Source organism: Heliangelus exortis, chromosome 23, assembly GCF_036169615.1.
Source record: "Heliangelus exortis chromosome 23, bHelExo1.hap1, whole genome shotgun sequence".
Lineage (NCBI taxonomy): Eukaryota > Metazoa > Chordata > Aves > Apodiformes > Trochilidae > Heliangelus > Heliangelus exortis.
Window position 1 is genome coordinate 401,606 of NC_092444.1, and position 25,622 is coordinate 427,227.

Genomic DNA, 25,622 nt, shown 5'->3' on the forward strand with positions numbered 1-25,622 from the left:
GAAATGGGCTCTACAGGGCAGAGTGCACTGGAAGAGTCAGCTAAAGCATCCTGAAAAAAGAGGATTTTAGAGAGAAATGAAATTTTTGAAGATGATATTTGTGCACTAAGTAAAAGATCAGATCTCGAGTGTGGTTCAGGCCTCTAAAATAATCCTAAGATTAATGCAGACATGAAGAGCTCCACAGTCAGTGGGAGGGGATTTAACATGCTCAGTACACCTTCCCTGCTGCCACCCAGGCTGCACATTACCATCCCCAAAATCCCCACGGGACCTGTTCACTGAAACAAGAGTGAAGCAGAATTTATTCTTACAAGGCAACCTGGGGCAAAGCCTCCTTGCTTTTCATTTCAGGTAAGGGAAAGCGTGCTCTGGTGTAAGTGTTGGCATCCTCCTGTGTTTTGTTAGCAGCATGGGTAGCAGGGCACACCCAGACTGAGGACTGCCCTGCTAAAAAACAGCTAGTTTCCTAACAAGACTGTGCCTGGGGAGTGTGGAATAATAAAAATAGTTGCTTTTTCTCAAGATGCTACCAGCAGTGTAGACTAATCCTGTATTGCATAAGATTACAAACATACAATTACATTCCCCACTAAACTAGGAAAGCTCTAAAAATACATACAGATAAAGTTGCACCATTGAATTTCATCGAGTTTACTTTTCAAAATGAAATCTTCTGGAGGCTGATTCACCCTAATCTAACACACAGGCATGGAAGGACAGGGGATGTGCTGCTTCTAATAAAGTCCATTTAGCTTTTGACATAGATTACTTTTTTTTAAAAAAAAACAAACTACTTTTAAAACCACCAGCAAACCCCCCCCCTGCACCAAATACGTAAGTGTGATAAAGTATCTGAGTATAAAATCAATACCAAGGCGATTAACAGCCTTTGAAAAACTCTGGCTCTAAGTCAGTTCCTGTCAGAGATCAAGTGGAGATGCTGTCAGGTCACTTGGGGATTTTACTTTGCTTCTATATATGGCACTTAAAATCACTGAAATTATTCCCATTATTCCTGCATTTCTCCTTTTTCACAGGGGAGCACCAGGCAGCCAGGACCCATCCCACCCACCTCCTGTCTCTGCAGCATAACCTCCAAGGATTCCTTATCAGTTCCTTCTGTTTTAGGGAAAACAAGATAAGGCTGCCCAGCTGTGAGATGCTGCATCCAGACCCAGATCCCTCCGTTTGATTCCCAGCTGCCATGGGGAACAACCTGTGGAGCAAGATGGATACCCCTGGTCATCAGCTAGCACACCACAAGGAGTTCAATTCTCTACTAGAGAGGAGGACTGGAGCACTAATACCTTCTGCTAATTCAGGTGAGAGTTGTTACTATTAATATTATTGATATTAATAGCTTTTCATGAAAGGGAGGGAATTTTCCCCAAGCCTGGTGCACTGAAGAAGAGGGAGATGACTTCAGATGAAGGCTTGGTGGAGTAAGAGGGATCCAAGGGAAAGCTGATGTACTTCTCATCAAAGAGGTTGAGACCACTGCAAGTGGTCTCAAAGAAAGCCAGGGCAGACATGTAAGACTGTCAAAAAAAATGCAAAATGCTAAATAAATAATTTTTTAAAGCACAGCTGGATAGATTCCTTAGAAAAATCTAAATGCTGTTAAGCTCCAGTGCATGGGAGGGGTTCTGTGGGTACCAGAACAATCGTTACCCCAAAGGTCTTCAGGACAAGACTCAGAACTCTAAGGTGGCAGGACTGGTGGCCAAGAGATTTTTAGAAGGTGAGAAACAGAAAACCCATTGATGGCAATTAAACAGAGCAGGACAGCTGCCAGACCCTTGTGTTTGCTCACTGTCAGCAGGTTTTATGGATACAGAGATATTTATCTACAAAGCTATTCTAGTGCATTTAATTTTACCAATACCCACGTCGTGTAGCTTGTCTGAGGGTAAGATGTTTATCCTATAGAGGCAGTGACTTCATAACCAAGCACTTGGCCCCTGGGCAGTCCCTGTGTTATAAACTTCCTTTCAATACTTGCAGAAAAATAAAACCTTGCCCCATTAAAAACCCTGGGATGAAGTTTTGTCAGGTGCTGAGTGCAGTTTGGACAATTAGCCTGGAAAAACCTGGGCCCTCCAACCTGACAGAGAAGATGTGAGCTGAGGCTTTGTCACAGTGCAAGACAAAGGGTGAAGGGAAAAACATGTGGCACCTTTTGTAAGACCCTCACTGATGTGCCCAGGCTAAATGTTGGGCCAGACCTGCATGGAGAGGGGGTGATGCTCCATCCTGCATGCCTCTCACTATCCAAAAGCTCTGGACAAGCACCAGAAATGACTTAACTGTTTGGCTGATTTCCTTGCTTTCTGATGACATCCTATTAAAACTAATGGCTCATAATCTGCACTGGACCAACTCTCCTGGGGAGAAAGATCTGCCTCATTTGCAGTTACATAATTAGCAATTACTCTAATTTCACTTACATTAAAATACATTTTTAAAAAATAAACGTTATCTTTTCTGATGAGAAAAAATAAAGTGGCCCAGGTCTACTTCAGACCATTTTAGAGAAAGTGGCAGCATCATTATCCTGTTCTCAGATATAATGTCTGGACACTTTTAATGAAAATATTCATTATTGCTAATTTGCATCTCTTCCAGTTCTAGGCTGGAAATCAAATGAAGATGTCAAAACAGAGCTACCTCTGCCTCAGGCAGAAAGGAGGCAGTGTCACCCCCAAGTCCTTCCAAAAGTGAGCTTAGCTTGTGTGAAGTGAAAGCATCCTCAGGACTGAGGGCAGTGTTAAATGAAAGCTGAGCAAAGAAAATCAGAAGAAAATAATGGTGTCAGGATCTGGATCTGAAATCTAAGAATCCAGACCTGAAATCTACAGCTTTGAAGAGGGAAAAAAACAGGGAGCATGGCAACAATCCACCAAAACAGCAGAGAAACCTGCTGGGATGGGTTCAGTGTTGGGAGGACACTGAGACAAACCAAGTTATAAAGGGGGGATCTGCTTCTGACTCCCCCCATTCCAGAGGGAGCAGAGGCTCTTGCATCCCTTGGGATTGCTGCAAAAATCCCAGCCTTAAAATACAGATGTTAATCAATATGGTGAGAACTCCCATGAGATTAGTAGAGACTTTTTCTGTAAATAAAGTACATTTTAAATGTAGTCCTTCCTTGCTGGTAACAAACCTTTCCATTAGTAGAAAGCAATCTATAACATACCTTCAGGAAGCATGCTTCACTGAGCCTGGAGAGTAAAGCTAAAATAATCTTTTTATAGCAAATAGGGATGAATACTTAGTAATAATTAAAAAGTTGGTAAATACTCATTTGAACTCCTAAGCAAATTTGCCCTGGTCATATTTGCATCTTTCCTGTGTTCCCTTTCTGTGCAATGAAGTTTTATTAGCCCAAACATTCATAGAAAGTGAACCTGAAGCCTGAATACCCATGGGAAATGAATTTTAAATTCACTTGCTGCATGCAGTCACCCAAGAAACTTGATCATAATTGTTTATTATACTTAAATATTTATATTGTGGAAGCATGTGCCAAGTAAAAAGGCTGAGGTGCTGCACAGACACTGTCCCAGGCTTACAGAAACCACCTCCATCCCCAGCAAACACAAACAGGGATGTGTGACAAGTTCAACCATGATCAGTCCTGGAAGAGCTGAGATGGCAGGTGGCAAATTTTCAAGGTCAAGAACAAGCACTGGCTGGAGAGGTGCAAGATCAAAATGTTCCTGCAACTTCCTAAGAAATACTGAGAAAGTTGCAGTGTGTCCACTGAAGGGCGAGACCTTGCACAGGGTGTGTTCACATGGGTAATTTGAAATTGAGGATTTTAGGTTCATCAGAAGCATTCTCCCCCAAGCTTTTTCACTGCCTGAAGTCCATTGCTGTGAACTCCAGATTTCCCTCAGGTTTACAGTGGCTTCTTACATTTTGCATTCCCCTCCCCTGCTCCCCATTTGCATCTAGAAATGCTCCAGCAAGAGGCACCCACTGCTGCCCATGGATTCCTGCTGGCAGAGAGGCAGCCTGGCAGCAGGAATCACATCCCTGGTCCAGTTAATCCTTTCCCATTCACAAAGCAGTGGCTGGGCAGCTTTGCAAACTCTCTGAGAGCAAACTCTGTTCCAAAGACACCCCTCAGGTTTTTGGAGAGATGGATGGTGCTTTCTGCAATAGGGAACCCAGGTTTTACCCTACAAATTATCTGGGCCCCTCAGACCTGATAGCAAAGCCTTAAGCTGCACATCGGACTTCAGAGAGGATTTTGTTGCAAGATGCCAAATGGACCCTGGTTTCTGGTGCTTGGAGGGAGGCTTCCAGGCTGTTCTCCCAACCTTGGGAGCACAACAGGGCTGCAGTCACCTCCTGGCTACCTTCCCCCTGAGCAAGCAAGCCCAGTGATGCAGGAGTCAAGCACTGGGGCCACTTCCCTGGGCTGGGAAGAGCCTGAGGAGTTGTCCCCTGACAACAGTCACATCCCAGCACCCAGGAGCAGCTCCCTGCAAAAGTCTGCAAAAAGCACTGCTGCACTTCTGGTCTGCAGAGGGAGGGGAGGAGGCATATCAAGAACATGCTTTAGACCAATATTTGCTAAATTACTTTTCTCTATTGCCTGCCTCAGTCTAGAATGCAACAAGGGAAAAAAATTTTACAATTATGGAGAAATAACTGCAAGGTCAAATCCCTGCTGGAAGTGGGGCAGGGCTGGAGCACTAGCATATTACCAACTATTAAGGGTTGATGAAAAAAAAAAAACCACCAAAAAAACAAACTCTGAAATTGAAGCTCAAGTGTCAGCAATAAAGATACACAAGAAAATATTGCACTAAGACACACCCTGATCTTCTGCATTCCCTTAAAACTGGATTCACTGCTGGGAGGAGGGGATTCAGAGCTGCCCCTCAGAGCAGTGTCAGGTCTCCATCAGCTTCCCTGGCCCTAACTATGACTGTGGCTTTTAATTATCACCCACCAGAGTCAGGTTAGGGTTGCCTGTGTCAATTTGCATTTGCAGCACACAGCAGTGCAACAGTCCCTTGCCCCTCTACAGAAATAGCTGGTGTTATTGGCAACGTAATTACATGCCATCAATAATTATCAAAAATTTAAATTGCCCCAAAGGTGCTCAAATGCAAATTGGATACTGTATTTCATGGCCTTTCCTTCTGACACAGGCCACTGAGGGGATGCTGGTGTTGAAGTGGAAAGCTGTAATTAGGTGAATGTGAGAAGAAGAGGAAGCTGATGAGGCAGAGGAAGAGAAACCAGGGCTGGGTTGCTGAAACCTTGACTTGCTGAAACCACCACACGAAGGGTCAGTGCCTTGGAGCACCCGTGCAAACAAAACTCTTTCCAAGTAAGCTTAAAGTGGTTCCGTGCAACATTTGAGATTCAGAGAGTGGGAAAGGAGGAGAGGAAGAAATTATTTAGATTGGAAGTTAGGAAGAAGTTCTTCCCCAGGAGGGTGGTGAGACCCTGGCACAGGCTGCCCAGGGAGGTGGTGGAAGCCCCATCCATCCCTGGAAGTTTTGAAGGCCAGGCTGGATGGGACTCTGAGCAACCTGAGCTGGTGGGAGGTGTCCCTGCTCATGGCAGGGGGTTGGAACTGGATGATTTTCAAGGTCCCTTCCAACCCTGCAAATTCTATGATTCTATGGCCTGCAAGAGAGAATAACATCCTCAAAGCAGGAGCAAAACCAGGGACCCCCTGTGCCCAGAGAGCTCCAGGGCTGAGGGGCACATACAGCCCTGCACTTTAGATCTTCTTTTATCAAACAAATAGATAAATAATATAAACTAAATGCTATGAGCAGTGTGTCTCTGCCACCTGAACCAGACAGCATGGCAAGGTCCTCTTGGCTTCCCACCACCACCATGGCAGAAAATGCCACACACCATGTGGATGAGACAGGGAAAGGATGAAGGTCATCAGCTCAGGACATGGTGAAACTCCACAGTGGCTACTCTCAGCATATTTAGGTGACAAACAGGCTCAAAACACCCTCCCCAGGACAATATTTTCTTGGTTGCAGAGGTAGTCAAAGCTTGCTTTTATGGCTTGAACTACAAGGCTTCTTTAAACCAGAGAATTAACGACACTGAACTTCACAACAACAACAACAATTAAAGGCACCCCAAAGAATGTTCTTTTAATTGTAGCATCCTGGTACATTAAAGCTGCTATAGGAAAATTCATTTACAATTCAGTTATTAAATTGCAAACCATTACCAATGCTTTTATGGCTTTATATCCCTCTAACAAATTTATTATGTAATTACTCTGCACAACAACATCGTTTCTAGCAAGTGAAGTTGAAATAAAGCACCTATCTCAAAATCCTAACAATTCTGCATTTTCCACATGTAATTTACACCAAAGAGGAATAATGTTACAGTGCAGTTTTCTGCCTGGGACTCTGAGAACATGGAGCTGGAGTCCTGACTCTCACCTGGCTATAGTCATGGTCAGCAAATACCCAGATTTTGGGCTTTGAAGATCCATGGCTCAGATCCCAAGCAGGATGAGCATCAGAGGCTCTTGGATGTGTAGTTGTGAGCTGGAAGAGGCAAAAGTGGGTGATGAAGGTAGGATAGAAGTGCTCAACTCTGACACTTGCCACTGATTTCCAGATTTCCAACTGCTTTGCAGGCTGAGGGACTTGCTCCAAAGCCTCTCTGGCAGCAGCATTTTCCCACCTGCTGGCAAGCTCAGCCAACCCCCAGCTTTCAAAATAAAACATAATAAAATAAAATAAAGTGGAAAGGCATTTTTTTTTTTGCCTCTCATTTTCCACCCCTGCAAAAGAAATCTGTAAATAAATAAATAAATTCTTGGGTGTCAAAAAAAAAAAAAAAAAAAAACCAAAAAAAAACCACCCAAAAAAACCTGCATAAAGGGGCATTAAAGCACTTCCTGGGCAGAATGACTGGTTTATTGTTGGAAGATGCAAATAAATTCACATCATGTGCCTGTTTTGTTTTGGGGTTTTTTTCTCCCTCTTTTTTCTTTTTGTACCACCCTCATCAAAAGGAGGAGATAGTGTCTCAGGAATCTCTTGAGCAGATTAAAGAGGCAATTATGCTGGATCTGGGGAAGCTGCCTACTGCCCAGCCTGAATCCATCATGCTTTCTAAAACCCCAGTTAAACACTCAGCAGCTCACAGCCCCTGCAGCTTTGCTCCCCCCAGCAAGGCCACCACATCACACTGGTCACCAGCACCCGCGTGGCCACGCTTTGACCACAGATCCATCTACTTGGAAGCAGTTCCCTGATCTCGTGGGGTTTTCCTCTACCTTCATCTATCAGCAGATGTTTCCAACCCCCTTCTCATTACCTGTGATCGTACCTCAAAGCTTACCAAAGGCATGTGCCCTTGGGGATGCTCTAAAATAAGCACTGTAGTGCTTTTGCTGAGCTGGCCTCTGGGGATGATTCCATGTAAATTAAAAAAAAAAAAAAAAAAAAAAAAAAAAGGAAGGTAAATTAACAAGATCCCAATTATTTTCTGATTATCATTATCTTTGGAGTTGGTAAATGCCAAGGGAAGGCAAAGCAGGAGCTACAAAGATTCACAGCTCATCTCACCCCACTGCTGCTGCAAGTTGGAGGGGAGATGGAGAGGGTGTCCTGGTGACTTCCTGCAGCCTCCTGAATCCTAATGGCACAGGAAAGCCATTTAGTTATGCAGGAGGCATCTCCCTGGGCTCACACACCCTGAATGGCTCCTTAGAAGGGCTGAATGGCACCGACCTCCCCCTCCCGTGCCCTCAATTCACAGCGTCGGAGCCGCTTGCCTTCTGCTGCCAGGGCTAACAAGGTCTGACTTTGTAAGATTATTTAATATTTATTCAAAACGTTTGCTGTGGGTATAATGACACAACCACCGTGGCTACACAAGCACAACACCCACCCCCTTCTCCCCAGTAATCATGAAATCCCTGAAAAAAAGAGTTGGGAAGGAGCTGACAAGCTGGGATAATTTATTCTGCTGAGCTCGGTGCCTGCCAAGAGGGCTCAGGCTGGGGTGGGACAGAATGACTGGAAGCAACCAGACTGGGATTTGCAAAGAGAAGGAGGAGTCCAAAGGAATTAGATACCCAAATCTTGCTGGATTCAGCAGGAACTAGCTATTGAGACAGACCAGGATTAGTTTCCTTCTTGCATTCATCTGTTAGCTCAAGTGCCACTAACTGGTGGGTGAGCAATACATGCAGTGTCGTCCTAAATTTTGCCTAACTATGGTTAATTTTCTTAACCTGTGACACTGAACCTGGGCAGAAAGTCTCTCAAAGATTCAGCATCCACCCACGCTGGTCAGGTTGACAAGACCTTGGGCACCCAGGGCTGCCTTGGAAGCCAGAAGTCAGCCCATCACCATTTCCAAAACGACAGAGATAGGAGCAGCCAGACCTCAAAGGGAGCCTTGGTTTCTGCTCTTTGCTTTTTCTTCTCTGGTCCTTTAAAATGGACCTGTACTGTAACTAGGAACAAGATTTCTATGGAAAGAAGCCTTTAAAAAATATATTTTGGATTTCACTTGCTCTTTGACAAACTTAGGTGCCTGGTGACTCGATTACATGCCACTGCTTTCTGAAGTAGGGCAGTAGGATTTTTCAAAAGGAAAACCCCCACCCCAAAACAGCACTTTGACAGCAGCTGTCAGTCACTGGAGAGATGAGTCCTTCACATGTGTCTGACCCGTTTCTCTGCTTTGATGTGCTCCCAGCTCTACTGGGAATCATCAGGAGGAATTCAGCAAAAGTTTGGAAGATACTCATCGACAGAAACTGTGCAAAACCCCACAACAAACCTGCATGGTTTGCTCAGTGGTGCTGCCAGGCTGCAAAACACCTCTGGGGAGCCTGTAGAAAAAGCCCTTTGCAGTGGCCTGCAGGCTGGCTGGCTGCAAAAGAAGCACAGTAAAGAGGAAAGTGGCCTTTTGGTGGCCTCCATAACAAGATCAGGATGCACAGGCATCTACCAGAGCAGATGCTAAAACAATTAATAATGATTTCCCCACCTCAATCTAGACAGCCAAACAGGGAAGGATGGCAAGAGCACAAGGATGGGGTTTTGGTGCATAAAGCACATTAACAACTTGCATTTCAGCTCCCTAGGGGCACCCAAACCTCTGCCACATCAACAAGTGAAGTGAGAGGTGGCAGTAGCTGGGCTGGCCAGTCTGCAGACAGTGCTCCAGCTGTTATTGGGGTGCAGAGCCCCACATCCCTGTGTGAAGGCACCCAGTCCCCACGTGTGGCCTGAGAAGCCACATGTGCAACAGAGCTGCTGGTTGCTATGGTGACTGTGGGTTTTCTTAAAACTCCTGCAAAAAGAAGGCTGAAGGCCCAAGGAAGCCCAGGAGCAGCAGCTCCTTTGCAGGGAGATTTTAGGGCCGTGTACGGATGCTGCGACACTCTGAGCTGTGACACCACCTCTGGCTGAGCAAGTTGTTCCCTTCAAACAGAGCCACCTTTGTCCTGTGGTGGTGATTTCTGTCCCCTGGCCAACATCACTGACAAGGTCTTTGCTCGCTCGTGTCTGCAAGATGCTGGTACTAGTCAAGGAATTAGATTTATTTCAGCAGTCTCCAATGGTTATCTAAAGACACGGCTCCTCTGTCAGCAGAGGAACTGTTTTTTTAAATTGCAGCCCTTCTGGCAGGGAATGAACCTTCTTCATGCACCAATGAATTTTTTTCAAATCCCAGAGAAATCACACAGCTGGGAGATAGAGGAGCAAAGCTTCTGATTATCCAGATTACAGCTCAGCACGTGAGCAGAGCAGCCCAGCCCCTTCACACCCAGCTCACAGCAATGCAGTCAGATGCATCCCAGTCTTGAACTGGGCTTAACTGGCAGGTGCTCTCCTCTACAACTATCTAAATTCATCTTTGCCCTTTGATATTTTGAAATGGTGTTTTGTCCCTCTCCAGCCCCTGGGAGTTGGGATAAAGCAATAATCCCATGGATTCTGCCAGTGGAGTTCTGTGGTACCCAAATCCAGAGTTGCTGCCCTGGAGTGATTTGTATACATGGAAGAACATTTCCTAGGCAGTTTCAAGTGAAGTGGCTGGCAAAATCCCATGGGAATATCTAGTTAGGATAAGAAACATATAGAAACACAGCTTTTGGAGCAATCTCTCAGTAACTTTTGTTTCCATAGTGACAGATATTTGTGTTTATATCTAGTCCCAGTGTTTCTATCAGATTTTGCTTCACGGAACAGCTGTTCCAAGTCATTTCACCAAGACAGATGATCCTGATAAGGAGCAAAGTTTCCATTCTACACAAATGCACATTTATTTAATAAAATCCAAGTAATTCAAACTCAAAAAAGATCTGTGCTTCAGAAAATTGATTATCAATGCTGACACCCGATGGTAAGAGATCGAGAGCAGCTACAGAATAGCTGCTGCCTAATAAGAGGGTGATAAAAGATGTAATAGAAAATAAACAATTCTGGAAAAGCCAGTAGCTGTGTTAAATTTGCCCATGATCTTTCTATCCTCAGGCTTTATGCACAAGTTTTATGCCTAAAAATCACCTCCTGCTGATGCTGATGGAGCCATCAATAGAGGGTGGGGGAGGGCTTCTGGCTCCCCGGCCCTCTCCAACCTTTCATCCCTTTGCATCATCTCACCCCTCCAAAAAGCTGCTGAGAGCAGCCAGAGGCACCAAGCACACACTGGGCCTTTGGATCTAATCATCCACACTCCTCAAACATGCTATCACTGTAGCTTTTATATGATTGTCCCATTTCCATTTCAATTTAAACGCTGATTTTGATTTTTTTTTTCTTTAATAGGATGTCTCATGCTTAGCTTCTTAAAACAATATTTGAGGCATATTTTAGCCTCTTTATTAATGCAGTTGCAGGCCAAAAAAACCTCACATTGTGAGTTCCCTGGTTTGGTCTAGGCTTGGATCAAGCCTCTACCAAGGCTCTTTGGGATCAGCAGCTTTCCCTGGGCTGTGCTTGTACTAAGGAAAGAAAGTTGGTGCTGTGGTCGCCTCTGACATTTTATACCTTTGTTTTTTCCCTGGAAAGAACAAAGTGTCTGAGATGCCTAGGTGAGGTCAGGAGGTTCTGGAGGTGCTGCCACATTTGGATGGCATCTCCTCACAACACCCGAGCAGGCACTGGGCTGTTGGCTGCCTCCCTCCTGAGGCCAGGTCAGTCCTTAGGTCCAGTGGTTCAATAAAAATTTTAAAAATCTGATTTTAGATACACATCTGGAAGTAAGTACCCTGCCTCTCTCACAGGGGACCTTGAATTGAACTGTGCCACCCACTTCTGCCACTGAATGTTAGGAAAACTGTAAGGGAATTGGGATAACCAAAAGCAAATAATCAGGAATGACGAGAGGTCTAAAAGAATGAGTAGGTACTACAGGAAGAACAAAAAATAACCTCAGTATTATCCTGTGCCCAGATTTCTCACACTTGCCTCCCCACAGCTCCATCCCCACCACTGCCCAAACAGCCCCAGGGTCACTCAGTGCAGAGAAACAGGGTTGTAGAAGGTCAAACCCATTTTCACAGCCTCGTGCTGCACTGCTGTACATTTTCTCTCTGCTTGCACAAGCCCTGTCTGAAATCCTAGCAGGGACCAGCAACTCATTCACACAACACAAGGCACCAAACCAGTAGCAGAGGGAATCCTGTCCCCCCCTGTGCTTGCTGCCATAAATCACTGCTGTGCATGGGCCCTGGCAGGGACTGGGGAGCTGCTTATCACTTTTAATCACCTCTAAATCCTGGCTCATCACATTGCAGAACTTGAAACCTAGAGAAATTTTTTTCATTGTTGGCTTCTTACTCAATTTGAAAACTTCCTGGAAGCAACTGAAAGTCCTGCTCTGCCAAAGGACCAGCTTGGTTCAGTCAAAGTCAGAGCAATGGACTTAACTCTAGTTTAGATTTGCTGAATGTTTTTCACTGCTTTCAGAAACTTTTATTACATTTTGCATCGCACAAACAGCTGCAACCTCCTGCCAGCTGCAGAAACACATTGAATTATTTTAATCAGGAACCAGAATTGTGTTGAAAGTGTAAGATGGCACAACAGGAACCCTGGCCTTGCAGATTCCTTTGGAACAATGATTCAAGCTTTATTCTTTGTGACTATCAACCAAGTCCTAAAAATAAAGTTAGATACACAAAATTATCCTGCCATCAGGGCCTGGAAATCTTGCAGTTAAGCATCTGTCAGTGCTTCCATTATGAGCCTCCATTTCCCAGGTTCTCTATCTCCACTTTTCAGATCGCACCAGGCTGAAACTTGGCACACACCCTGAAGATGACACCGTAACAGTTTGTTTAACAGCAGCCTTTTAATATTCCTGGAAGGCAGGCTGTGCAGGCTGCATCTCTTACTCTGTCAGACACGGTGATCCACACACCTGCTGCTCCCATGGATTCTGGTTGAAGCCAGAGCTACCTTCAGCACTTCCCAAAAATCAGGTCGTGTGCTCTGCCAGCTTTGTTCCAGCATCAATCCTCCCTCAAAGCACTAGAGGTGCCAAGGCTGCTTTCTGCTGAAGCCAGCAAAGCTTCCCCCGATTCACAAGAGGGCAAGGGAGGGCAAGACAGGGCAGCCCCTTTCTCCCCTCTGCAAGGCTTCAGCACAGCCTGGGCTGCTTTTTCCACCTCCTTCTGCTGTCAGCCTGAGACCCAGAGAGGTCAGTCCCTGCTCCTTGTCTCCCACACCACCCACATGCTGACTGCTCTCCTCCCCATATGAGTCCTGGCTCAGCACTGTTAGAAAAATCTTTCTTTATTCCCCATTTTGGATAAAGTATTGGGTGAAAGGAGCAGAAATGTCCTGCATTTCCCAGAGATCCACCTCCCTTCCTTCCCGAGGGCTGTGAGGACAGCACTGCTGTGTCCTCTGCCAGTGCTGGGGTTCATCACTGCAAGCCCTGTGCCAACTCTTTAATCTCAGCCATCACCTCCAGCAGCACAGCCAACAGTAAGCACAGCAGTTGCTGCAGCCCCAGGGAAGAACACTTCATGTATTTATTTGTTTCTTCCTCTTGGAAAACAGAAATATTTAAAAGCTAATCTAGCAAGGACTAGGCACGGGCATGCATAATCTCTTTGATTGTGGTCCTATTCTGCACAGCTCAGCAATGTACATACAGTTGGTGTATATGACCCATAAGGTTTCTCTTTGCTTGTAAAGCAGCAGACAAGGCAATGAGATTCAAGACAGTTTTGCTTTGCAGACTATTTTTTTTTTTATACCGGAGAAAGTGGGAACATATGTGAGGGGGGATGGGCAGTGGCAGCATTTGTAACGCTTAATTTACTCAAACCACCCATTGCACAGATCTCCTGTCTGGCTTCATTCAGAGAAACCAGCCTTTCATTACCCTGCCCAGCCCGGGCAGAGATGGGAGCTTCAAAAGTCCCACTGGTTTAGGAGACCCTTTCCAAGAGATGTTTGAGAGCATCACCACCTGGCCTGGGAGAAACAGTCACTTGCTGCCCCCTTCCCCACTAAAACATCAGTTTTTTGATGAAGCTGAGCCATTCACTTCTCATATACATGGACCCAATCAGAAACCATGCAAGATGCCTGGATTTTAATGTTATTTCAGAAATCACATCTCTCTCCCAGGCTTAAACCTGAAGCGAGACTGAAACAGGTACAAAATGAGGACAAGAGAAGGATTGGGTCCTCTGTTTGAAAACTATTTAATTTAGAGCCTCCTCAGTATACAAATTATTAAGAAAGAAAAATACCTCTTGCCTCCCAAATGTCACCATATCCACCCGACATCCTCTAATCTTTGAATGGATTTTACCATTGCCAGGGGCAATCTCATTTTCTAGAAAACCTGCTTTACTGCCTAATATTCCAACCAAGTCTCTGGCTGATCACTTCAAGAGGCTTTCACCCAGGCTGTACGTCTCATTTCCCCCAGACACCCTGCAGCAGGCTCCGTGCGTGGGTGAGGAGAGGAGAAGCGGCAGCGAGCGGAGCGGGATCTCTGGCTGTCAAATTAAGATGGTGATTAATTCCAAATCAGGGCTGTTTGCTGAGATAGTTGCAAGTTGTTTCATTTCAGTAATTGCAGCCTGCCCGAGATTGGGTTGGATGGAATGATGGAACCATTGCACCCTGGGTGCTGCTGGGAGCTGAAGGGATGAGACATTTTAGAAGAAGGATAAAAGCCCAGGGTCCTGCGGTGCTGAGATGGGAAGGCAGGGAAGGAAATGCTCTGGAAGGCCCCTGTGGTCCCAGTGCATTTCCAGAGGACTTAAGAAGCTGAAGAGCTGATAACCAAAAGCTGTCCTGAACATTTCCCTGTCTAATCGATCATTTGCAATGTTTACTGATGAAAAGAGTGATAAAACCTCTGCTTTATCCCTGCAGTCCTGGGATCCCTCCAGCAACTCAGGAGGAATTGAGTACATTGATTTATTGTAACACACCTAATCTGTATGTACAAGCACACAAAGGAAGAGGTTGATCCCTGGACATGTGTACAGTACATTGATTCTTTAATTTTAATGTGCCAGCCTGTTAACCCACCCAGAATATTGCCTGCACACGATGCCCTAAGAAGGATATGTGGGAAAGAAAGTGGCAGGACATCTGGGGCCTGATCCTGCAAATCTTACTCAAGAGTCACTCAGGCATAAATAATTCAATCTGTTCAATTTATGCCAGGAAGACCAAGAAGTGACTGGAATACAGTTCACAAGGAATTTCACAAAAATACTGAAACCCAATGGCCAGATGCTGAAGCCACACTGGCTTTAAGGAACAAGATATCGCTCTTGGGTGACTGCAACTAGGACATCCACCACAGGGCAGATCACATTTAATATAATTTATTAACATTCCTGGATATTTAAGCAGCAACTAAGTTTATTACTGCATAATGAAAATAATTTTCTTGGGAAATTGACATTCTGGGAGTCAACAGCTTGCAGGCAAGAAAACCAGTGCTGTTTGGGTTATTTAGTTTTGCCTGTAGCTCTGTGCTCTCAGAAAATATTTAATTTATTGAAGGCTTGCCTTAGATCTCACCAAAGCTTAGATATGACATCCTGTAAATCATCTCTTATTAGTCAGAAAGTCGTGCTCCATGAAACAAAGAGATGCTGAAAGTTTGCCTCCAAACCAAGAAGAAATTTCCAACTCCTCCTGGCAACCAGGAATTATCCTGCTACACCCAAACAACTCGGAGGCAGAGCACTAATTGTCTGCTGTCTTCCATGGCATTTTAACAGTTTCTGAAAGAGTGGGATTTTCGTGATACAAACCCTTCCTCAGTCGTGAGTCTACTGCAAGCAGCAACCTGCACACGTGCTTTCTGTGAAAGTGCAACGTGTAGCTAGAAAGATGGAATGGAACAAATTATTTACTTGGGAGAACAGTAACAGCTCCAGAGGTGAGATCTAACACACATACATTTAGGGACATTTTTAAGCTTGGTTTTGCCCCGTTAGATGAAATCTTCTGTGGACCCCAGCGTCCATAAGTACTAAGAGGCAATTAAGTCATAGTAGTTACACAGCATAGGAGGGAGTTTGGGCTTTTTAAAAAAAGACCATTGTGAACTAAAGGTCTAAAAGGCTTCACTTAAAAGCTGTCTTAAACTACAGGGTCAATTAAAAGGGGAAAACTCAGAAAGAAGTCATTTTCTGGTGAGCAAGGAGGTTGGTTGTAGTGAGAAAAAAGGCAACAACTTCTCAGGCACTGCGTGCTACAAGGACAGCCAGAATCTCAATCAATGCCCCATGAGAACACAGTTCTGCTGGAGAACAATGCTGAGAAACAATCTGCTTGCTGCAAGGGCTTGGGTAAAGGCTGCACTTTGCTGAGCTGCATCATACCCTGGGCTGATGAGCTCTGGTGGTGTTGGCCTCATCTGATGTAGGCTAAAGAATGATTATCAAAACCAAACACCACAAACTAGACTTTGAAAGTTCCCTTTCTCAGGAAAACAGTATTCAAGCCTCTTATTTGTTACTTACCCATCAAGGTGGCCTAAGGAGCAGTGCACCCTGCTTCTGCCCTCCACTCCATACCCTGGGGCTCATAGAGAGAAATTCTGAACTGCTCATACCTCACTTGGCTTCCAGATACCACTGCCTTTAGTATAGCAACACAGTCCTGGGGTCTATTCCCACAGAATACTTTCCTGCAGAAGGGAACCCTCAGGAGCACCCACACAGGCCCCATCACTGAGATACCCAACCATGCCCAAATTCCAGCTTCCCAGTGCAAACTGCATTGCAGTGGAAACCAAAAGCAAACAGCAGCCCTATATTTCATTCTGTCTGCTGATGCCTTCTCCACAGTTCAAACTACAGCTTCAGCCCAGAGTGATCTGCTCAGAGGAGGGGAGGGAAGCTCTTGCAGTGCTCAGTGTTGCTGCTCCTTGTTCCAGCTACCTATTTCCCTAAGCTGATAGCTTGTGTTCGCCAAGTTGATACAGAGCAAGGGCAAACAAAAGATTAAGCAGAACACACCAAGCCTGCAGTAGGCATATTATTAAAAGCCATCTCTCCCCACCTCCCCCAGATCGCCTCTGTGTCTCCTTCGCAGCAGATTTCAACGAGGGAAGGGGAGAGCAGGAGGAGGTGGAGATAAAGGGAAAACAAAATCACTTTCCAGGTTCCTCCTCAGCTGTGCAGCAGCGTGGCACAGGGAGACAGGCACTGCAGTGACATCTCCCTCTCAGCTGCCTTGGGCCACATGGGTGTGCACCCTATTTCCCAAAACAGGGGGAAAAATGAGAACTGAGGGATTTCACTAGTGGACACCAAAGCCCAGTAAGATGAGATGGTCCCAGAGTGAGCTGATCTCCTAGCTACCCAGAAGCAGGCTTAGTCCTGCTGCTTCCAGGGCCTGAACTGGAGGGGTGAGGAAGTACAAGTAGGATTTTTCAGGGCCAGCTCTTCAGATATGGGTTGTTGTGGCTGCCTTAGTAACTCCACTTGGTGAATCTACCAGGCTCTCTTCTGCAGCACAGACTGGAGCCATGAGAGTCCATGAGATACAGGGTCCACTCCACAAAGCCACTGTTAAATGTACCAGACATTACATTTGCTTGTCCAGAATACCTTACTTACAAGCTCATTTTCCAAGCAGAAAGAAGTGTTAAGCCTTCTTCTCCACTTATTTTTAATTTTGTTCCTCAGCTGCTGTTTCTTTGCTTTTTGAATCCAGGTGAGCACAGGAACTCCCAGTGGCCTCTGTGGGTCCCTCTGTCCATGCAGCTTGACTCAATCACCAATGATGCATTTACCTCCTCTCCCTTTTACATCAGCAGTATTGTCCAATAATGGTGAGTAACAGCAAGATCTTTTATAGCTTCCTTCCTCACCTACTTTAAATTCCATCCACACTTCCAACCCAAGGAAAAAACTCCATCTTTCTGCTCGTGGGTCTCCCAAGTCACATCTCAAACTAATAAAAATGATGTATCAGAGGGATCAGCTAGCTTGGAAAGCAGAGCTCAGCTTTTGGGCAGTTGCTAATGGACTGCAGCCATCTGACTTCAACACCAACTTGCTGCAAGGCTTCTTGTCAGCTACATGCAGGATGCTGTGAGCCGTTTAGGTCAGGGAAGGCTGAAGCAGAGTGGAGTGGAGCACTCAGATGCTGTGACTGCTTTCCCGTAGATCAGAGGACACCCAGCACAGTGTTTTACAAGTGATTAAGGTGTCACAGCTGCATATTAGAAAACAGGTGAAATTGGCCTGGGAGAAAATTAGGTATTTAGAGAAAATTGCACTTAGAGTCTCCTGAGGTACAGTGAGGTAATTTTTAGATGTAGTAGGATCCAGGGGAACCAAAGGATAGGAATGTCAATGTGAGCTGTGGGCTGCAGCCACCAGCACTGAAGGAATTGCTGTTGCAGAGCAGAGAGTACCCTGGCCTGCAGGCTTGTCATGAAGTTATGTGGTATTTGAATCACCCCTTCCTAACCACCTCAGTCACCCCCAAATGAAACAGAAGTCATCTTATACCCTCACATATTAATCACATTTATTATGGATATGCTTAAGAAGCACCACCAAGATCCAGTCCCTGCAGTCTGTACACAAAAGGAATGACAGCCAGTCCCAAACATTTTATAATCTAACATTGTGTGGAGAGTCCAACAGACACCAGGAATTAGCCACATCCCAGTGGCAAAGACTCAATATGCCCACAAGAGACAGAAGCACTCCCAGCATATTGGGTTTCAAGATGAGAGCTCCCAAGAACAGAAAGTTCACATCTCAGCAAGGTCACCCTAACCACACAAACCCTCGGGGCTAAATAGATTTCCATTTATTAAAAATCCCTCTCATACCCAGGGCCTTTTGGAGAAGGGCTTTTTCCCAGGAGCTTTTTCAACTCTTTGACAATAAGTAGATGAACTTGTATTTTGCACAGACACACTTGCTGTCATCTGCCCCAGTCCTCAAGGTCCTCAGCTCCAGCATGCCTTTAATTTCAAGCATGAGTTTCATCCACCAGCTTTGCCATGATGATTCCCAAAAAGCTCAGCCCAGAGCTCACTAAAGGAGGAGACCTTCTGCTTGTGCACAGCTGGTGGATGGAGAAGGACACTGCTCTTTGCTGTGCTCAGAAGGAGTGCAGGACTGGTGAGCAGCTGAATGCTGCTGCTGTGAACAGATTTATCTGGGTAAATAACAATGTAATGTCAGTAGCTTTATGAAAAATATTGAAGGGGATGAATCATTCTGAGGATTAGAGCCTGGAACTGAGGAACACAAGAATATCTGTGTGGCAATGACATCCTGCTGTATCTCAGTTTTCAGCTAATTCTATAATCACCCTTAATCAGTGCACTGGAGAACAGGGCAGCCCGTGCAGCCTTAGGAGCAATTAAAAAAAAAAGATTCAAAACCTTCACTATGTCTCAGCCACAAACCAGCCCATTTCCACTTCAAATGGGCTGGATGATATCCAATTTCAAATCAATCCACCTCATGCCTCTACCTCAAGATGCTTCATAATAATTTGTTATTTAATAGAAGAACTTTAACCCAGGAAGATGGATTAATAGGCAGAATTTAATTAGGAAGCATATGAAGAAGCAAGAGCTACTTTGGCTGCTCGCCAAATTATCCTGCAGCCCAGAACTGCCCCAAGGAGCTGCTGCTTTCAGCAACAGAGACCCAACTGGAGTGGTGACATTTCCTGTTACCTCTTCACCATGAGCCAACTTTGCTCTTCTCATGCCTTGTGCTTGAGTTTAGTGTTTCCAGTAAAGAAGCTCTTCAGTCCTGTAAACCAGATCATTCTTCAGCAAGTTATGGAATCAGAGAATGATGGGGTTGGAAGGGGCTTTTAAAGGTCATCTCGTCCACCACCCTTGCTGTGAGCAGGAACATCTTCAACTAGATCAGGCTGCTCAGAGCCCTGTCCAACCTGACCTTGAATGTTTCCAGGGATGGGGCATCTGCCACAAGTTTATGTGGATGTTTCTTTGCCTGGGCATCCATCCTTCCCCATAAAGCAGACAGACTGCTTTGTTTAAAAAGTGCAAACCATGATGATAATTGAACGCAACTGGAATAATCAGATTTCCCTTCAGAAGATGGCAGTAGCTTGAGACACACTGCTGAAGCTGTCAGGATGGGGAGCAAGAAGGGGTCCCTGCCCCTTGGCTGGTTGCAGCAGTAATTAGTTCCCAGCTAGCAGGGTAATAAGTCAAAAAGACACAGCTTTCCAACATGCTCCACAAATACACTAAACCTGGTATGGCTGGAGAGATGCTCAGGACCTCACATAAGGGAATTCGAGGGCATTCTTTGCAAATAATTATTGTCTAGAAGATGCTGCTTTTGGTCCTGCAGAGAAGTAGGAAAGTGGCATAGGATCAGAAGGTGAATAGGGACTTTTCATCCTGACTGCTGAACTTCACCCAAAAAAACCCTAAAAAACAAACAACAAAAAAAAAACCACCAAAGGAACAAAGTATGTGATTTTCTATGTATCGCCCCCCAGAATCCTACCTCTTATTAAATCTACATGCTTGACAATTCTCACAAGATCTCTGAGGAATCAGTATTATTACCCAAAGAGCCACAGCCTGTCTAAAATTAGTGCTCAAGGAAGTAGCAAGTTTCTTCCTGTACACCACAACTCAGTAGTTGTTAGTTCTGTGAGGGCCTTTACAAACCATTAATGGCTCCCAGGAGAGCACTAATAATTTTCTTCATGTCCTTATCCACTTAATAGCATTATAAAGATTTGTAGCATGAAGGCTGACCCCTCGTAATCCCAAACTCAGGTGGAATAACAGGCAAATGACATTTGGGGGGAGACAGAGGTACATTCTGCTTGCAATGCCTGGACACTTGCTGCTGCCTTTGCAGAAAGGATATAAATGAGGGAATAAGGCTGAGAATCTCCAGAAATACAGGAAAGAGCATTTTTTAAGAAGTTACATAGAGATGTTACCCTAAAAAAGCTCATACACAAGGTCACCTCCCTTCACATACCAACCAGTAAACCTGGAACCATGCCCCAGCTCACAGGGCAGAAACACTTGTCCTCAATAATCACATCACTGCATCCAATAAAACGTTTTGTTGACTTTTGGGGAATTTTTAGACCCCTCTTGAGCTCGAGTGTGGAGGCCAGGGTACCCCCATCCTGCAGACAGAGTGAGGACAGAGCAGTGACACCACTGGAGACCAAACGTGAGTCCCAGCTCCCAGGGCTCCTCTCTAACAATCTAAATTGAGTTACAAGGTGCTCTGCTAACAGCTTATTCAATGGAAATCTCATTACCCACAGCTCTGCCAAGAATTTATCTGAAAGAGAGCCTTCACAAGGAGCTTTGCCAGTAGCTCATTGAAAGGGAATCTGTTATGGGGTCGGATACTATTTTATTCCAGTGGAAACCTAACAAAGATGGACTTAGCTAATAATAGGGTCAGTCCTGCCATGATGAAATGAGACCTCATCTAACAGGCTAAAGCTAAGAGGCACATTAAAAGCTGTCTCACTCTCAGAGAAGCACCAGCCTGCTGCCCACCTCATGGAAAAGCTGCCTTAATTTGCCAGCAAAGCAGTTCAATAAATAAATAGCCTGGGAAAAGAAAAAATATAAATATTTATAGCTAGTCTAAAACAAAAGCTTGCAAACACCTTGCAGCTATGAACCTTGACAATTTTCCATCCCATCCTTCTTATTCAAGCCCTAAGGACCTGACAAAGGAGCTCCAAGGCTCCCAGGGCTCTGCAGTCACCGCTTCAACCAAGCTGTTGAGGTCTCCTCAGCTCTGCCTACATGCTCAGCCCAAGCACAGCAGAAGCCTTCATGGCACAGCCCAGAGTGATGCAGCCAGGATGCTCAGGAAGGTGTAAGCATTAGGACAAGGGCTAAGAGAGGATTTGGCTTTTTGGTTTTTGGTTTGGGTTTGTTGTTTTTTTTTTATTTTGTTAATTTTAAATTACTTGAGTTTAACAAAAATGCAGGGGACCTGACCAGGCTGTGCAGAAATTGGGAGGAAGTTTTGAATTTGGTTTATCACTAAAAAAATGTGAGCTGGTTCTGAATTTGGTAGAGGGCAATAAAAGTCAAGTCTAGCTGTTTTACCTTAAAGATGATTTTTCTTAGGGCAGCAAAACCCAAACACTCTGGAGCAATCTAGGATTTAATTTACCTCAGACAGAGGTTCAAAAAGATTCAGGTTTATTTTCTCAGCAAAACATTGAAAGGCTTGAAAATGCCAAATCTTCTTTCTTTGCCAGCTTAAACAGCAACCAGAAGCAGTCACACAGATTAAGATCTTGGTTTACTGCAGGTATATAAATACTTGCTTTTATCTAGACACAAGGCTGTAAACACTAACAGCACAAAGGTGGCTGAGCTGCCAGGCAGGGGTCTGGGTGACATGAGGAGCAGGTAACCACAGATGCTGGAGCACAGAGGTCTCAAGAGTCCACCCATTCCCATCCCCTGCCCCAGAGCCAAGGGATGAAACCCCCCAGACTAGGCTTGGAAAACCTAAGGAGACCCTCCAGCACTCACAGGTGTCACACCCCTGTGTCCCACTATCCTACAAGCACCAGATTCCTCCCAAAGCTGCCTCCGTGTATCCCATGATGAACCAAACTGGGAACTGACTTTCCATACAACACCCCTCTCCTCCTCCAGAAGGTGCATTTGGTTTTTTCCCCTCATAGCAACCACGTTGTATTGCTCAGCCCTGTTTTTACAGGGATCTGTGATGGACCCCAAAGACTTTCAGCACACCCTTCTGCCAAGGTCACTATTCCCCATTTTGCAGAGGTGATTTTGCCCTACTAAGAGAAAGGCTTTGCTCCCCTTCATACTCAATTTCATCTTGTGCAGAGCAGCAATTGGAATGAGCCAAGGTCAACCTGAGTCACAATCCTGCCTTCCAGAGTGCTCACGACCTCCTCCACCCCTGTCATTCCTGAGTTCTGTAACTCTATCATCTGCTGCAGTTTCTAGACCACTAATGAAAATAAACAGTGAATAGAAGCTGATCCTGGAGAGACCCATCAAAACTCAGGCTGAACACAAGTAATAATAACCCGCATGTATTTCTGGTAATAGCATCTCCTGTGAATACAGTGATAGCCAGCACACTGCCAAATAGCCTGGGATCAGAGAAACAGGACTTCATTTTTCATTTTGTTGCAAGAAATCAAGCTTTTCAGCTGCAGGGAAAAAAAAAAAAAAAACAAAAAACCAAACAAAAAACCAAACAAAAAACCCCAGTTGTTTTACTTAGCATAGCAACTACAAAAGAAAAAATTAGGGCTGGTCCTCAAAGATGTAAAGATTATTCCAACATACCTTAGAGTACAAGCTGTTTAAATACCAGCATTGGGGCTGAGCCTTCAGTAGGTGTTGCCTGGATTACAGCACTGTCCCAAATGCATGCTGACTCCTTTACTTTACAGAAAAGGCTTTTTTTTTTTTTTTTAATAATTTCCCCAGGGAACAGCTGCAGTGCATGCCAATAGTTTCCAGCTGAAAAAGATCTCACCTGCTGGCTGAGCTGACCTGAGGACAATTATCATAGAATCCTAGAATGGGCTGGATTGGAAGGGACCTCAGAGCTCATCAAGTCCAACCCTTGCTCCACTCCCCCCGTGGTTCCCAGCCCATGGCACTGAGTGCCACATCCAGGCTCTTTTGAAATATCTCCAGGGATGGAGAATCCACCCCTTCCCTGGGCAGCCCATTCCAATGCCTGATCACCCTCTCCAGAAAGAAATTCTTTCTAATGTCCAATCTAAACCTCCCCTGGCACAACTTGAGACCTCTTGTGCCCTCTTGTCTTGCTGAGAGTTGCCTGGGAAAAGAGCCCAACCCCCCCCTGGCTCCAACCTCCTTTCAGGGAGTTGGAGAGAGTGATGAGGTCTCCCCTGAGCCTCCTCTTCTCCAGCCTCAACACCCCCAGCTCCCTCAGCCTCTCCTCATAGGATCTGTGCTCAAGTCCCTTCACCAGCCCAGTTGCCCTCCTTTGGACCTGCTCCAGGACCTCAATATCCTTCCTGAACTGAGGGGCCCAGACCTGTACACAGGACTCGAGGTGTGGGCTCACCAGGGCTGAGTAAAAAAAAAAAAAAAAAAAAAATCCATTTAATATAAAGTCCTCTCATCGAGGATGTATCAGATATTAAACTGATAAGAACAGATACTACACTATCATTTAGGGCTTGCTGGAAACTGCCTCAGAACCCTTCCTACAAGCAACCCACGTGGGCCCAGGGTTTTACAACCTCCAGAGAATGTTACCTGGGACACCTGGCAGGTCACTGATGCCAGTATTTTCCAAGTTGGGGATTGGAAGGAGACCCCAGTTTGGGGTCCAGATCTGGCTTTTTAATGGAGCTGTGCACCACTGCTCTGATGGCAAGGCAGGAAAGAAATATTCCAGTAACACCAGGGACACTGTTCTGGCTTGCTTCAGACTCCCATTTTGCTAGGGGATCTTTCAGGAGCAGGGGGAATTCGATGCCAAACTGGCTTATATTTTCCCATTAGGAGCCCCTTTGCATATCTGTTGTTCCCCCCATTGAGGAGAGCTCAAGCCTGCCAGATGATTATAGGGTTGTTATCACAATAATAATAAAATGCCTGTCAAGTGAAAACAAAATGCATTCACCAGGGTGGTGGTTCTGCCAGCAGCAGCTCCACAGGCAGTGGGGATTTGGGGACACATAGATCAGCCCCTCATTTTCTGTAGAAGCCCCATCCCTGGAAGTTTTGAAGGCTGGATAAGATCAACCTGATCTGGTGGGAGGTGTCCCATGGCAGGGGGGTTGGAACTGGATGATTTTAAAGGTCCCTTCCAAGCCTGCAAATTCTATGCTTCCAAGAAGCAGGAGAGCAAATTGCTCCGTTGAATCTGCAGCAGCAGTGTGGCCACCAGCAAGTAAGTCTTTTAAACAGCTGATTAAAATTAAGTGTGATGCTGCCAAAAATTACTGACAGACAAATCCATACCTGTCTCCTCCAACCTCAGAGTGAGGGGCTGGCTGATAGAAACCTGCAAGTGAGTGGTGAGAGCCCCCTGAGCTGCCACCTCCTGCCTGCAGCTCACCCAGCTTCATGCAGACCAAAGAATTTGCTATTAGCAGCTCAGATATACTCATGACAGGCTGAGAGCTTAGAAATAGGGTTGTTTTCTCCTTGGCTGGCTGGAAATATTCACAAAAGAATAAGAAGGTGAACAAATTATTTGAATTGCATAAACCCAAGACCTATCAGCACTGCCAGAGATACTCCTCAAAGCTCAGATAGCTGCAGAGTCTTCTGCTGTTGCACATGACATCAAGACTTCCACAGCTCATTCAGGATCTGCTAGCAAAGAGATGGCACTCTGTATTTCATGTAAAATGACAAAAATGGGGGGGGGGGGGGGGGAAAGCACCATTTTTAGACAACTTAGCATGATAATAGAGCCATACAGGCCAAAAATATTCCATACTGCAAAGTGGGGGAATTAAAAATTCTCATCACGACTCCCCATGAAGTGGCTCTTTGCAAATTTCTGACGCTGTTGGAAAAGGATTAGGAAAAACTGTGTCCTCTTCAGCCAGCACAACCCCACATGTTTGCTGGGGAGCACACAGCAAGGAGTTCAAAGAGCAGGTACTGCACAAAAGCAGCTTAGCTGCAGCACCACCAAGCATCTGGAAGAGCTGAGGTTTTGGGCATGGCTTTTGATGCAGCTGGGATTATCCATGGCTGTTTCATCCATGGAAAAGCCAGTCTGTGATCCCAGTGCATGGCTCTCCACATCACTCCATTTCAAGGGAAAACCTGAAGGACTCACAGGGTCCTGGGCCAGCTGCTTTCTCTCTCCTTGGCAGGTTGCCTGTCCAAACACTGTAGTTGATTGGCACAAGGAAATGCACAATTCTGCTGTCTCTGATTAAGAAAAAAACATCAAAAAACCCCAACATCAGTTTCAATAGCTGCTAACCTGGACTCTTCCACAAACTTTAAGGAAGCTCTAGAGAGGGGGGTTGATTACACAGAAAAGGGTAAAATGCTGGAAAAGAGACTATTAACACAGAGCTCGATAAAGAAAACCAGCTTTGGGTTCTTTCACTGCTGGAAAGGGCTGCAGCACACCAGGTTGCACTTCAAGC

The 25,622-nt window shown here is 45.3% G+C and overlaps 1 protein-coding gene and 1 pseudogene across 1 annotated transcript in view; both read right to left on the minus strand.

Annotated features, from left to right (window-relative positions):
• Window positions 1-25,622, minus strand: part of KAZN (kazrin, periplakin interacting protein) — a 144,270-nt gene that overhangs the window by 79,960 nt on the left and 38,688 nt on the right. The gene's annotated exons all lie outside the window — the stretch shown is intronic.
• LOC139807022 (U2 spliceosomal RNA) lies at window positions 23,552-23,695 on the minus strand (annotated as a pseudogene).